This window comes from Hyperoodon ampullatus (assembly GCF_949752795.1).
Source record: "Hyperoodon ampullatus genome assembly, chromosome: 1".
Classification (NCBI taxonomy): domain Eukaryota; kingdom Metazoa; phylum Chordata; class Mammalia; order Artiodactyla; family Ziphiidae; genus Hyperoodon; species Hyperoodon ampullatus.
This window is the reverse complement of record NC_136914.1, coordinates 81,144,340-81,157,489: the sequence shown is the minus strand read 5'-3', so window position 1 is coordinate 81,157,489 and position 13,150 is coordinate 81,144,340. Positions and strand designations below refer to the sequence as shown.

General features: G+C 39.0%; 1 protein-coding gene across 1 annotated transcript in view; it reads right to left on the bottom strand.

Annotated features, from left to right (window-relative positions):
* NWD2 (NACHT and WD repeat domain containing 2) overlaps positions 1-13,150 on the bottom strand; it is a gene marked incomplete at both ends in the record, with an annotated part of 200,293 nt that overhangs the window by 79,262 nt on the left and 107,881 nt on the right. The gene's annotated exons all lie outside the window — the stretch shown is intronic.

Here is a 13,150-nt window from a genome sequence, read left to right as displayed (position 1 = left end):
TATGGTGTTAGGGAGTGTTCTAATTTCATTCTTTTACATGTAGCTGTCCAGTTTTCCCAGTGCCACTTATGGAAGAGGCTGTCTTTTCTCTATTTTGTATTCTTGCTTCCTTTGTCGCAGATTAATTGACCATGTGTGTGGCTTTATTTCTGGGCATTCTACCCTGTCCGTTGATCTATATTTCTTTTTTGTGTGCCAGTACCATACTGTTTTAATGACTACAGCTTTGTAGTATGAAGTCAGGGAGCCTGATTCCTCCAGCTCCATTTTTCTAAAGATTGCTTTGGCTATTCATAGTCTTTTGTGTTTCCATACAAATTTAAAATTTTTTTGTTCTAGTTCTGTGAAAAATGCCACTGGTAATCTGACAGGAATTGCATTGAATCTGTAGATTGCCTTGAGTAGTACAGTCTTTTTGACAATATGGATTCTTCCAATTCAAGAACATGGTATATCTTTCCATCTGTTTGTGTCATCTTCAATTTCTTTCATCAGTGTCTTATAGTTTTTGGAGTACAGGTCTTTTGCCTCCTAGGTAGGTTTATTCCTAGGTATTTTATTCTTTTTCATGTGATTGTAAATGGGATTGTTTCCTTAATTTCTCTTTCTGATCTTTCATTGTTTAGTGAATAGAAATGCAACAGATATCTGTGTATTAATTTTGTATCCTGAAACTTTACTGAATTCATTGATGAGCTCTAATAGTTTTTAGATGCTAGTTTCTGGTAGCATCTTTAGGATTTTCTAAGTATAGTATCATGTCATCTGCAATCAGTTTTACTTCTTCTTTTCCAATATGGTTTACTTTTATTTCTTTTTCTTCTCTGATTGCTGTGGCTAGGACTTCCAAAACTATGTTGAATGATAGTGGCATCCTTGTCTTGCTCCTGATCTTAGAGGAAATACTTTCAGCTTTTCACTGTTGAGTATGATGTTAGCTGTGAGTTTGTCATATATGGCCTTTATTATGTTGAGATAGTTTCCCTCTATGCCCACTTTACTGAGTGTTTTTATCAGAAATGTATGTTGAGTTTTATCAAAAGCTTTTTTTCTGCATCTATTGAGATGATCATATGCTTTTTATTCTTCAATTTGTTAATGTGGTGTATCGGACCAATTGATTTGCAGAAAAATCCTTGCATCCCTGGGATAAATCCCACTTGTTCATGGCGTATGATCCTTTTAATGTATTGTTGGATTTGGCTTGCTAGTATTTTGTTGAGGATTTTTGTGTCTATGTTCATCAATGATATTGGCCTGTAATTTTCTTTTTTTGTGATATCTTTGTCTGGTTTAGGTATTAGGGTGATGGTGGCCTTGCAGAATGAGCTTGGGAGTGTTCCTTCCTCTGTCATTTCTTGGAAGAGTTTGAGAAGGATAGGTGTTAGCTCTTCTCTAAACGTTTGATAGAATTCGCCTGTGAAGCCATCAGGTCCTGGACTTTTGTTTGTTGGGAATTTTTAAATCACTGATTTAATTTCAGTTTTTGTAATTGGTCTGTTCATATTTTCTGTTTCTTCCTGGTTCAGTCTTGGAAGGTTGTACTTTTCCAGGAACTTGTCCATTTCCTCTATGTTGTCAATTTTATTGGCATATAGTTGCCTGAAGTAGTCTTTTATAGTCCTTTGTATTTATGAGGTGTCAGTTGTAACTTCTCCTTTTCCATTTCTAATTTTATTGATTTGAGCGCTCTTTTTTTCTTAATGAGTTTGGCTAAAGGTCTGTCAATTTTGCTTATCTTTTTAAAGAACTACATTTTAGTTCCATTGATCTTTTAAATTTTTTTCTTAGGCTCTATTTCATTTATTTCTGCTCTGATCTTTATGATTTCATTCCTTCTACTAACTTTGAGTTTTGTTTGTTCTTCTTTCTCTAGTTGCCTTAGGTGTTAGGTTGTTTATTTGAGATTTTTCTCATTTCCTGAGGTAAGCCTGTAACACTATAAACTTCCCTTTTAGAACTTCTTTTGCTGCATTCCATAGGTTTTGGATCATTGTGTTTTCGTTTTCATTTGTAGGTATTTTCTGATTTCCTCTTTGATTTCTTACATGATACATTGGTTGATTAGTAGCATATTGTCAGCCTCCATGTGTTTGTGTTTTTTACAGTGTTTTTCCTTATAGTTGATTTCTAATCTCATAGTGTTGAGAAAGATGCTTGATATGATTTCAGTTTTCTTAAATTTACTGAGACTTGCTTTGTGGTCCAGCATGTGATCTATTCTGGAAAATGTTCCATGTGCACTTGAAAAGAATGTGTATTCTACTGCTTTCAGATGGAACATTCTCTAAATATCAATTAAGTCCATAAGGTCTAATGTGTCATTTAAGCCCTATGTTTCCTTATTGATTTTCTGTCTGGATGTTCTGTCCATTGATATAAGTGGGGTGTTAAAATCCCCCACTATTATTGTTTTACTGTCAGTTTCTCCTTTTATGTCCATTCGCATATGTCATATATATTGAGTTGCTCCTGTGTTGGGTGCATATAAATTTATAATTGTTATATCCTCTTCTTGAATTGATCCCTTGATCATTATATAGTGTCATTCTTTGTCTCTTGAAACAGTACTTTAAAGTTTATTTTGTCTGATATCAGTCTTGCTACTCCAGGTTGCTTTTGATTTCCATTTGCATGGAATACCTTTTTTCCATTTCCTCACTTTCAGTCTGTATGCATCTCTAGATCTGAAGTGGGTCTCTTGTAGACAGCATATATATGGGTCTTGTATTTTTACCCATTCAGCCAGTCTATGTCTTTTGGTTGGAGCATTTAATTCATTTACATTTAAGGTAATTATTGATATGTATGTTCTTTTTGCCATTTGGTTACTTGTTTTGGCTTTGTTTTTTGTAGGTCTTTTTTTCTTCCTTTCCTCTTACATTTTCTTCTCTTGCAATTTGGTGATTATCTTTAGTGTTGTTTGGATTCCTTTTTCTTCTTTTTGTGTTTATATCTATTATAGAGTTTTCACTTGTGGTTACCATGAGGTTTTGATATAGCAGTCTATATGTATACATGATTGTTTTAAGTTGCTGATCTCTTAATTTCAAATGCATTTCAAATATCCTGCATTTGTACTCTCCTCCTCTCATGATTACTAGTTTTGATATCAAATTTGTATGTGGATGGTTTTCTACCTTTACTGTATGTTTGCCTTTACTGGTGAGCTTTCCCATCCTCATAATTTTCCTGTTTCCAGTTGTGGCCTTTTCTTTTCCACTTAGAGAAGTTCCTTTAGCATTTGTTGTAAAGCTGGTTTGGTGAATTCTTTCACATTTGGCGTGCCTGTAAAGCTTTGGATTTCTCTGTCAAATCTGAACCAGAGCCTTGCTGGGTAGAGTATTCTTGGTTGTAGGTTTTTCCCTTTCATCACTTTAAATATATCATGCCATTCCCTTCTGGCCTGCAGAGTTTCTGCTGAAAAATCAGCTGATAGTCTTATGGAGATTCCCTTGTATGTTATTTGTTGCTTTTCCCTTGTTGCTTTTAATATTTTCTCTGTCTTTAATTTTTGTCAGTTTCATTACTATGTTTCTCAGTGTGTTCCTCCTGAGTTAATCCTGTATGAGACTCTGTGCTTCCTGGACTTGGGTGACTGTTTCCTTTCTCATGTTAAGGAATTTTTCAGCTATAATCTCTTCAAATATTTTCTCAGGCCCTTTCTCTTCTTCTTCTCTCCTGGGACCCCTATAATGCGAATGTTGGTGCATTTGATGTTGTCTCAGAGGCCTCTTAAATTGTCTTCATTTCTTTTCATTCTTTTTTCTTTATCCTGTTCCATGGCAGTGATTTCCACCACTTTGTCTTCCAGCTCGCTGATTCGTTCTTCTGACTCATTTATTCTGCTATTGATTCTCCCTAGTGTATTTTTCATTTCAGTTACTGTATTCTTTAAGTTTGTTTGGTTATTCTTTATATTTTCTAATTCTTTGCTAAAAACTTTTGTAACTTCTTACTACGTGCATCCATTCTTTTCCTGAGTTCTTGGATCATCTTTACGATCCCTACTCTGAACTCTTTTTCAGGTAGATTGTCTATCTCCACTTCACTTAGTTGTTCTTCTGGGGTTTTATCTTATTCTTTCGTCTGGAACATATTCCTTTGCCATGTCATTTTGTTTAAACTTCTATTTGTATCTTTATGTATGTAGTAGCTTAGTTACGTTTCTCAACCTTGGAGAAGTGACCCTCTATAGGGGATGTTGTATGTGTCCCAGCAGTACACTCCTCTCTTGTCATGCTAGGGCCAGACCCCAGGTAGGTTCTGACCTGTGTTTGTGGACTCAGTTCTGCAGGACTGTAGTTTTCTTGCTTCTGGGGTCTGCCCCTGGTGGATGAGGCTGGTCTAGAGGCTTGTGAAGGCTTCCTAGCCAGGGGCAGGGGTGGTGGTGCCTACCCACTGGTGGGTGGAGCTGGGTCTTGGCACTCTGGTGAGTAAGGCTGTGTCAAGGGGCATGTCAAGAGGCGGCTGTGGGCTCAGGAAGTCTTTAGGCAGTCTGTCTGCTGATGGGTGGGGCTGTGTTCCTTCCCTGTTGGTTGTTTTGGCCTGAGGCGTCCCAGCACTGGAGCTTACAGGCTGTTGAGTGGGGCCAGGTCTCAGTGCCAAGGACCCAAAATGTCTTCCTCCAGCCAGAGTTCACGTAGGTCCCCCCTGTGTCTGTCACCAGCTTTTATGACCCCAGAGAGAGCCATAGCCACACCCCACCTCCCCAGGAGACTCTCCAAGACCAGCAGGTAGGTCTGGCCCAGGCTCCTACGGAGTTACTGCTTTTGTCCTGGGTCCCGATGCATGTGAGACCTTGTGTGCACCTTCTAAGAGTGGTCTCTGTTTCCCCCAGTCCTGTGGAGCTCCTGCAGTCAAGCCCTGCTAGCCTTCAAAGCCAAATGCTCTGGGGGCTCCTCTTCTCAATGCCAGGCCCCTAGGTTTGGGAGCCTGGCCTGGGCCTCGGAGTTCTCACTCTTGTGCAAAAACTTGTGTGATGTAATTATTCTCCAGTTTGTGGGTTCCCCCCCCCCCAGGGTGGTACGGGACTTGATTATAACATGAGTGCACCCCTCCTACCAGGTCATGGTTTCTTCTTTGTCTTTGGATGTATAATATCTTTTTTGGTAGATTCCAGTCTTTTATTGATAGTTGTTCAGCAGTTAGTTGTGATTTTGGTGTGCTCATGAGAGGAGGTCCTTTTACTCCACCATCCTGTGTCCAATCTTTGGGACTTTCCATTGTGTTTTGATTTCCAGAGCTTCTCTATTAAAAATCAGCTGAAAGTTTGGGTTTTCTGTAGGTAATGATTTTTTTTTCCTTTTGATGGATTTTAATTTTTTTCTTTTTTTTTTCAGCAGTTTACTATAATGTACTGAGATGCAATTTTCTTGCTCGCAGTTTACTGAGCTTTTTGAATCTGTGTGGGTTGATGTCTTTAAACAGCTTTGGAAAATTTTCACTTGTTACTTCTTTTCCCATCCTCTTTCTCTATCTCTTTCTAGGACTCCAGTTACATTTATGAGAGACTGAATGTGGTTCACATGTCTCTTCTGCTCCATTCTGTTTTTCCTATTTTTTAAAATCTGTGCTTCAGTTTTGATATTTTCTATTGACTTCTCTTTGAGTTCTCTAATCCAGTCTTATGTTCAGTCTCCTATTAAGCCCATCAAATGAGTTTTTAAAAGAATTTTTATTGGAGTATGGTTGCTTTACAATGTTGTGTTAGTTTCTACTGTACAGTAAAGTGAATCAGCTAAGTGAATCAGCTATACATATACATATATTCCCTCTTTTTTGGATTTCCTTCCCATTTAGGTCACCACAGAGCATTGAGTAGAGTTCCCTGTGCAATACAGTAGGTTCTCATTAGTTATCTATTTTATACATAGTATCAATAGTGTATATATGTTGACCCCAGTCTCCCAATTCATCCCACCCACTCCCTTTCCCCCTTGGTATCCATACGTTTGATTTTCAAGTCTACAAACTAGAGGTTTTCGTGGAAGGAGCAGAGGGTTTCACCTCCACTATCTAGAGATCTGGGATTTAATGAGTCATTCTGAAGAACTCAAGTTTGCTAGACTTTAACTATTTTGATGCAAATCTTTCTCAGTAGAGAACTCTAAAAATCATTTATTCTTTTCTGATGATTTAGGGTCATAACTGATCATTTTTCATGATGTGATGAAGCTCTAGTTTCATCTGAAGCAAAGGGAGGTATAACCTCCTTTCCCCCTTGGCATCCATACATTTGTTCTCTAAGTCTGTCTCTATTTTTGCTTTGTAAATAAGATCGTCTATACCAATTTTTTCAGATTCCACATGTATATCAAATGAGTTTTTAATTTTAGATCTTCTGTCTTTTGGTTCTAAAATCAATTTTTTTATAGATTTCATTTCTTTGTTGAAATTATTTTCTCATCCCTTTACCTTTTCTTTTCTTTTTTCTTTTTTAAAATATCTTTATTGGTGTATAATTGCTTTACAATGGTGTGTTAGTTTCTGCTTTAACCTTTTATTTTCATTGACATATTTTTTAACAGTTTTTGATTGCCCATTCCATCATCTTGTTCATCTGGGGGGTTGACTTCTATTGTCTACTTTTTCTCTTCTATTAATCATATTTTCTTGATTTTTTGCATGTCTTGTAATTTTCATTGTATTCTGGGCATTGTATTTAAAAGAGCTTTTATTTAGTGGTTCATTTTCCTATGTTAGAAGCTAATCATGTCAGTCCATTCAGTATTTGAACTGGGTGCAACTAGGTTATTATAGTTTGATTCAGTTTTCTTTGCACTAAAATGTTACAATGGCAAGAATTTTGAATACTCCTCTTAGGTTCTAGTGGACTTTGTCTCCTAAATACCAAGAGACTGTGGAAGAACTTACTCTGCTTTTTCATCCCAGCTCTCTATCATCCATGTTGCCCAATGCCCAGCAAATGTCTCATGATAACAACTGCTGATGCTTTTGGGACGCCTCTGTCTGTAAAACCAGCTCACCAAGGAAGGACTCCTCTCTGGAAATTTTAATCATTTTTGTCTCCATAGCTTTACTAGCTCTTTAGGTTGTTACAGTCCTAGTTTTGTTTTGTTTTGTTTTGTTTTGTTTTTGTGGTATGCAGGGCTCTCACTGTTGTGGCCTCTCCAGTTGCGGAGCACAGGCTCCGGACGCGCAGACTCAGTGGCCATGGCTCACGGGCCCAGCCGCTCTGCAGCATGTGGGATCTTCCCGGACCGGGGCACGAACTCACATCCCCTGCATCAGCAGGCAGACTTTCAACCACTGCGCCACCAGGGAAGCCCTACAGTCCTAGTTTTAAGTGAATATTTTTCTTACCAATTAAGTTATAAGGAGGTTAACTGCTCTCCAGTTCACTTTCTTTTCTCCATAATTCTTTTTCCACAAAAAATGTGCTATTTTACATAGGCTGTGAAGTAGTTAAACTATGAAAATAGCTTATGTATTAATACAAATTTATTGTGGAAACATTTTCTATATTAGCAACAATTAACTAAACAGCTCTCTTGGCTGCTACCAGTGAGATAACTAGCTTTTTTTTTAAAACAATACTTTTTGTTTGCCCATTCTAACTTTTTTTGGTGGTGATCAAGTGATTTACTATTGGAACATCTATTGGAACCAATTTATTAATGGAATCTATCTTAGAACTATGATGTCTAGCTGATTTAAACTGGACAAGCTTAATTTTAATGTAAAGTATTCTTGATTGTGCAAGCAAAATATATCTAGAAAATCTGAGGTTGTAGATTTTTATTTAAATGTTTTTTTAAAAAGGACTTTAAGGGCTTCCCTGGTGGTGCAGTGGTTGAGAGTCTGCCTGCTGATGCAGGGGACACGGGTTTGTGCCCCGGTCCGGGAGGATTCCACATGCCGCAGAGCGGCTGGGTCCGTGAGCCATGGCCACTGAGCCTGCGTGTCCAGAGCCTGTGCTCCACAACGGGAGAGGCCACAGTGGTGAGAGGCCCGCATATCACACACACAAAAAAAGGACTTTAAAAAATGTCTAGATTCTTTAATTTAGATGATTTTCTAGTTGAAATCTGTTCCCATTTTAGTACTATATTTTAATAAATCTGTCCTTATAAATTTGAGAACTAAATAAAAAAAAACTGTACATGTTGCTAAAGTACAAACTAAGCACTTGTTTTAATTTTTCATGTGTATTTTATTTAGTGTACCTAAAATGGTAAGTCAATCATAAGTTGAAATGTGGATAAAATGAACTATTTTCCAAAGCTAAACTTTTATAAAAACCCTAATTTTCTTCAAATTCAATGATTTAAGAACTCTCACAGTATGATTTTCTTAAAATTATTTAAAGTAAGAAACTAAACTTGAACCGTCAAGTGGGCATAATTTAACTGTGAAGGTGATGATGAGCTGATCTATATCCTGTAGGTTTAGTTCACTACTGTCACTCAGTGATGTACAAATATGGAATGGTTTAATTTTTACCAATAACAGCTGTGGCTTTGTCTTTTCTGGCTAGTGGAAAAACTTAAACTTGCTGAATAATAGATTTCGCAGTCTAACTCCTTAAGTTTTCATGTTTCTGGTTTAAAAATCTAGCCCTCTGAGCTTCCATCTTCTCCCTTTGTGCATACTGGTTTTAAGAGCTCCTGTCCGGCTCTGCCTGTGGTAGGCAAGAGCATGGCCTGTTCTTTCTCGTTCTCGTGCCACTGATGGCAGTGTGTGTTGTTGCGGGCCGGGTGGGGAGGCTGCTTCAGCATCTATGATGGCAATAGTCCCATTCTTTTGGCCTTGGCTGTTTCTCTCTCCAATGCCATCATATTGTATCTGTGCAATCTGGTAGCCCCAATGGGAATGCTACATGGGCTTTGGATTCTTGAGACCCCTAGCAACTGACAAAGCAATGAACAAAACAGTACCACAGACAGCATTCTCTTTGTCCTGACTCTGAATGTAAAGTCATGGAATCTCCTCTTACCTGTCTCTAACTGGCACTCTTTTTACTGGATGCATGGGCCTGGCCTGGCTCACTTACAGTAAGCTGCCAATACCTTTTCCTCAGTAAATCTTCACATCATCCAGACTGTGGATTGAGGGAATGTAATGAGATGCTGTCTGCACCCCCCAGAGCACCCACACATTTGGGGCAGCTTCACTAATGTTATCTAAGCTTTTCAAACTCTAGTTCTTCAAGCCAGCAGAGCACTTGTTTTTATCAACTTCTGCCAAGAGATGGGCCTTTGCTCAAGGTCCAGAGTCAATGTCCAAACTCCCCAAGCAATTATCCGGGGGTACTCCAAATATGGAGGGATGACAAGAAGAAAATACCCCTCTCCCCATAAATGCACACTGTGAAGAGAAATGGGGATGGTATAGGCAGCATGTACATGGAATCTGCTCTCTCCAACAGGCAATATTCTTCTCCCCTTCATAAGGAGTTTTTATGAACTAAGTGGGTGGGACAAACTGGTGGGGGAAAGATTCTGCTAAAGTTTCCACACTTTGCAAAGGCTGAGGCAATTCTCTGCACTTAAAAGGAGAAACAGATAGTGAGTTTGGACTCAACTGTGAGCTGTCTCCCTGTTTACTGCAGTCCTGGTCAAAAACCCTCCTTGGGAGCAGATTAAGGTCTTACTAAGTAAATTTCAGCAAATTAATGTATATACTCTACATTTGACAATGTTAAGAATGAACCCAGGGCTTCCCTGGTGGTGCAGTGGTTAAGAATCCACCTGCCAATGCAGGGGATATGGGTTCAAGCCCTGGTCCGGGAAGATCCCGCATGCCATGCAGCAACTAAGCCCATGCGCCACAACTACTGAAGCTTGCATGCCTAGAGCCCGTGCTCTGCAACAAGAGAAGCCACTGCAATGAGAAGCCTGCGCACCGCAATAAAAGAGTAGACCCTGCTCTCTGCGACTAAAGAAAGCCCGCGCACAGCCACGAAGACCCAACGCAGCCATAAATGAATGAATGAACTAAAAAACCCTTTAATATTTGACTGTCTGAATCAAGACTTAACACTTTCTACATTGAGGCTATCATCAACATTCTCAAAGGGAAAATTTTCCAATGTCACATAAATGCCCAGTATGAATAAAAACATTTTTTTCTCATTTGAAAATAACTGAAATCACAATTTAATAATAACTGATGGTTGTGTAGCCCTTTATAGTTTATAAAAAACTCTCACATACATCATCACATTTGGTTTCCACAACAAACCTTTGATATTTCTTCAACATTTAGTTTCCTGTTATATTTTCCCATTTTATGGATGTGAGAATTAAAGCGCGGTGAGGTCGGTGAGCTGCCTTGTCAGAACTAGGGCTCTAACTCTAGTTGTGAACGAAAAATTCTGTGTTTTTCCCACTGTCTGAGGCTTCCTCTAAACACATGTCTACAAATGCTATTCTTCCTCAGTAGATATGACGTGTTTCCGTGTGATACATCTCCCAAGTTAATCCTGAGAGTGAAACTGGACACGTGTCCAGGTACCTTACTCTATCACTCTATCCTTTTGACCAAAAGCATGCGTACAAAGAATTGTCTGGGATTAGCAGGCACAGCCTGCGTGTCTCTAGGACCTCAGGCCATATCTCAAAGGACAACTTTTAGGAAATGAAGTTGAAAAGAGCCATGTGCATACAACGTTTATGTTTCCCTTTGGACTTCAATCCCCTGGGTACTTAAAATGAAAGCTTTGTTTGGTACTGAATTTGTAACTAACATAAGGGCTAATATCTGTGAAGGCTTTGAAGATATAAAAACATTTTTTTCATTCAGCAATGGTGAATTTTCTTGCCAAACACTTCAGCATTAGGGGAAGTAATATGCCATGCTTTGCAGCCCAGGGGGTCATCATGACTTGTAGAAATGTCACAAGGGAGCAGTGTGCAAGGAAACCAGAGCTCAAAAGCGACACACATATGCCTGCTGTTACCATAGTTACAACAGGAAAGGCCATGAGAGGCGTGCTTTCTCCTATAAGCAGTGAAATAAACCTTCCGTGATTTAGGATCACTGGGGTGAATAATCCTGACTCTGTCCACAGGGTTTTATCATGGTTGCCTTGAGTTTCAACGTGTAACAGGGAAGAGAAGGAGGGATAAATGATTTAAGCTCAGTGAAGTTGTTACTGATGTTCTATCAGTTAACTTTTACTCTCAGAGCCTGCATGAACTTGGAAAGTCTTTATTCATTCCCCTACCAGCAAATTATAGGGATTAATGGCCATGACTAATTTTAGTTTGAGTATGACACACTACAGGGTGATAAAAGGAGAATGTCTCTCTCATTCCTGAATTTCTGAGGCTGGATCAGTATAAAGCTATGGAGATCATAGCAATAGAGATGCCCCAGGGCATACACATAGCTCTTTATGCTTCTTAAATCTGGCTTTCTAAGCATGATGGAATCCGGTCTAATTTGTCTTCCAATGTTTGAATCTCTCCTACAGCACCTCTGCCAGAGTGATTTGTATTCTCTAGTTTGATGACAACTTTGTAATGAGCGCATCACCCATAATATAGACAGTTTTGAGAAATAATGATTACAACAACAAATAAGTAACACTTTTGTGGGTTACTATATGTGAGATACTATAAAAGTGTCCTATAAATTCATTTCATCCCCAGAAAGACCCCAGGAGGCAAGTAACTATTATCTCCATTTTATAGAAGGAAGCCAAGACTTAGAATAGTAAAGAAGTTCCTCCAGTGTCCCACAGCTGTGAAATGTCAGTCAGACCCAGGGATCTGTGACCCCAAAACCTGAGAGGAAGCTATAGCCTCTATCATCTTCACCTGGAGCAAAAAATCCGTCTCCTTGTAATTTCTACCCACTGGTCTAGTTCTATTCTCAGACTCAGGGAAAAAGTCTTAATTCCTCTTCCACTACTAGCTCTTTGTATATCTGTATGGCTTTCAGGACTTTCTGCAGTCTGTTTAGACCACAAGACACGGTTTTTAGATGTCCATTCTTCAACCCGCCTCCAACCATGTATTCTTCTTGTTTTGCATATTGCATTAGCTTTCTAATGGGTTTCTTCATGCTCAGCCCTCTGTCTGACCACCAGCAGTTGTAGGCTTTAAAATGAGTCAGATCTCTTCAGTACTCTGCTCAACGCACTCCGGCTTCTCATGTCAAAGTGCAAGTAAAATCTTTACAGCCAACTTCAAGATGGCAAACCCCCTGCTGTGGCCTCCACTCCCACACTCTCCCTTTCTGCTCACACTGCTTGAGGCACACCCCCCTGCTTCCTGTTCCCTAAATGTGCCAAGCATGTTCCCCACTCCTCTCCCTGGAAAGCTGAGCTGGACTATCCAGTTGGTTCTTCCCTGTCCCTCCTCCTGTCTCCCTTCCTTAGTCACCTTATCAGTGAGACCTTCTCCATCTACTCTATGGAAAATAAGAAGTCTCTCCCCTCACTGCTCTTCCCTTTCCTCCTTCCTTTTTGTATTTTTCTCCACAGCTCTTGTCACCATCTGATTATTGTTTATTTTACTTATTTCTTTGATCTTTGCCTGCCCTCTCCTCTTAGCCCCACATAATGACACAAGTTCCGTGAGGGTAGAAAGTCTTACCTTTTAGTTCAATTCTAACATTAAATCATAAGAAACTGGCCTAAAAAAATGACTACTTCATATGGGTCAACTTGCCCCAGCACTAAGAGCAGCCCCTGACACAGAACAGCATTCAGTAAGTAGTTGGTTGATAAATGAATAATTTATCCACATACTAAAAATATTTTAGAGACTTTATATCTTATGTGGAGTTGAATATAGATGGACATGCAAATAAATATTAAAAACTTTTATTAATACACTGAACCTAGCATTTAAATATAAGATATGACATTTTCTTCACTAGTAATTTTAACAGTCATCTGTCAGCCTCAGAACATCCTGTGTCAAAAGGGCCAACTTCCCTATCAATTGGTAGGAGCTGTTTGGATTCAGGATAAGGTCTTTCTCTTCAGCTAAATTGAGGCAGTGATCTTGCACATCACCTGCCATAGAGTGACCTGCTTCTTACCACCACTGTGTTTACACAGAGGAGTGGATATTCTTTAGAAAATAATGACAAACTAATAATAATGTTCCTGTTCAACATCTCTAGCTGAAAATCACTGCAAAAACAAATTTTTTCCAGAGGGTATCAATTCCTA